The sequence below is a fragment of the Schistocerca serialis genome, chromosome 6 (assembly GCF_023864345.2).
Source record: "Schistocerca serialis cubense isolate TAMUIC-IGC-003099 chromosome 6, iqSchSeri2.2, whole genome shotgun sequence".
NCBI lineage: Eukaryota > Metazoa > Arthropoda > Insecta > Orthoptera > Acrididae > Schistocerca > Schistocerca serialis.
In genome coordinates this window covers 307,139,610-307,142,609 of record NC_064643.1, presented here as the reverse complement: position 1 = coordinate 307,142,609, position 3,000 = coordinate 307,139,610, and positions in this window count along the sequence as shown.

Here is a 3,000-nt window from a genome sequence, read left to right as displayed (position 1 = left end):
GATCCTACGGTCTTGGCGTGCATCCGTGCGTCGCTGCGGTCCGGTCCCGGGTCGAAGGGCACGTGCACCTTCCGCCGACCACTGGCGACAACATCGATGTACTGTGGAGACCTCACGCCCCACGTGTTGAGCAATTCGGCGGTACGTCCACCCGGCCTCCCGCATGCCCACTATACGCCCTCGCTCAAAGTCCGTCAACTGCACATACGGTTCACGTCCACGCTGTCGCGGCATGCTACCAGTGGTAAAGACTGCGATGGAGCTCCGTATGCCACGGCAAACTGGCTGACACTGACGGCGGCGGTGCACAAATGCTGCGCAGCTAGCGCCATTCGACGGCCAACACCGCGATTCCTGGTGTGTCCGCTGTGCCGTGCGTGTGATCATTGCTTGTACAGCCCTCTCGCAGTGTCCGGAGCAAGTATGGTGGGTCTGACACACCGGTGTCAATGTGTTCTTTTTTCCATTTCCAGGAGTGTAAAATGGTGCAAGCTGTTCGAGATTCTGAAAAAAGTAGGGGTAAGCTATAGGGAGAAACGGGTCATATACAATATGTACAACAACCAAGAGGGAATAATAAGAGTGGACGATCAAGAACGAAGTGCTCGTATTAAGAAGGGTGTAAGACAAGGCTGTAGCCTTTCACCCCTACTCTTCAATCTGTACATCGAGGAAGCAGTGATGGAAATAAAAGAAAGGTTCAGGAGTGGAATTAAAATACAAGGTGAAAGGATATCAATGATACGATTCGCTGATGACATTGCTATTCTGAGTGAAAGTGAAGAAGAATTAAATGATCTGCTGAACGGAATGAACAGTCTAATGAGTACACAGTATGGTTTGAGAGTAAATCGGAGAAAGACGAAGATAATGAGAAGTAGTAGAAATGAGAACAGCGAGAAACTTAACATCAAGATTGATGGTCAAGAAGTCAATGAAGTTAAGGAATTCTGCTACCTAGGCAGTAAAATAACCAATGACGGACGGAGCAAGGAGGACATCAAAAACAGACTCGCTATGGCAAAAAAGGCATTTCTGGCCAAGAGAAGCCTACTAATATCAAATACTGGCCTTAATTTGAGGAAGAAATTTCTGAGGATGTACGTCTGGAGTACAGCATTGTATGGTAGTGAAACATGGACTGTGGGAAAACCGGAACAGAAGAGAATCGAAGCATTTGAGATGTGGTGCTATAGACGAATGTTGAAAATTAATAAGACTGATACGGTAAGGAATGAGGAGGTTCTACGCAGAATCGGAGAGGAAAGGAATATGTGGAAAACACTGATAAGGAGAAGGGACAGGATGATAGGACATCAGCTAAGACATGAGGGAATGACTTCCATGGTTCTAGAGGGAGCTGTAGAGGGCAAAAACTGTAGAGGAAGACAGAGAATGGAATGTGTCAAGCAAATAACTGAGGACGTAGGTTGCAAGTGCTACTCTGAGATGAAGAGTTTAGCACAGGAAAGGAATTCGTGGCGGGCCGCATCAAACCAGTCAGTAGACTGATGACAAAAAAAAAAATGCAGGCTATTCAGGGTTAGCCTAGCAGTAGGAATCATTCCCTTTGCTTGGGGGGCAGTGAAGGTTGTCTTCATTCCAAAGCCAGGGAGAATTCATCATTCCAAGGCCAAGGATATGAGACCAATCAGTCTGTCCTCCTTCATTCTCAAAACATTGGAAAAACTGGTTAATGTATATGTTGGAGAGAGGAGGCTAAGTAGGGTCCCTCTACGCCCAAACCAACACACATACCAACCAGGTAAATCATGTGAGACAGCTCTCCACCAACTCGTTGGGAAGGTGGAAAAAGCACTTCACTTCCAAGAAATAGCCCTCTGCATCTTCCTGGATATTGAGGGGGCCTTCAGTAACACGACGTTCGATTCCATGGTAAGGGCAGCAGGGGTGCATGACCTGGGGACCACTATATGTAGGTGGACCAGGGCCATGCTTAGTGGAAGAAAGTAGAGGCTACCGTGATGAATGAAAAGATGGTAATTAAGACCACTAGAGGTTGCCCACAAGGAGGAGTTTTGTCTCCTGTCTTGTGGAATCTAGTGGTGAACGAACTCATTGAGCAACTAAATTCCAGACAATGCGTCTGCCAAGGATACGCAGATGACTTTGTCAAAGTAATACTTGGCAAATTCATTGACACAGTCGGGAATATGGCACAAGGAAGGTTGGACATTGTGCAAAAATGGTGCATTAAACAGGAGTTAATCCTAAGAAGACTGTTGTGGTGCCATTTACGAAGAGACATATTCAGCACACAAAATGGAATATAAAGCTCTTCGATGAAACTGTACCAGTGAAGGGGATAGTGAAATATGTAGGGGTAACCTTGGATGAGAAGCTAACTTGGGCCCCTCACATTAAGAGCATCTGCTCCAAGGCAAAAAGTACTCTAGTGAGTACTAGGAGGGCTTGTGGCAAAAACTGGGGCCTAAGCCCCAGGGGTATGCACTGGATATACACCACAGTGGTTAGACCTAGGATTTCCTATGGGGCCGTAGTGTGGTGGAAGAAGGTAGAAAAGGGGTTTGCTGCTAAGGAGCTTGCTACGGTGCAGAGTTTGGCCTCCTTATCCATAACGGGCGTAATCAGCAGCACACCAACCGCTGGCATGGAAGCCATGCTGGATATGCTTCCACTTCACCTTTACGTCAAGATGGAGGCAGCAGCTGGGGCACACAGACTTAAAACTGGCAAAAACTGGGTTTCATTCGGATATCCAGAATCACACACTAACATAGTGAGTGAGGGAATTATAGGAATAGCTGAAGAAATGCCTGCCGACTATACAATAACTCCCAACTGCATCGACAAGCCTTACAACATAATAATTGGAAGTAGGGAGCAGTGGGGGAAACAGTTCGACACCGTATGTGGGACATCATTTGATTCATCGATGGGGTGAAAACAGACCAATGTGTTGGGGCAGAATTGTTCGGAGTTCAGCCAAGACTGGAGAGCATCATCTCTCTAGGGAAA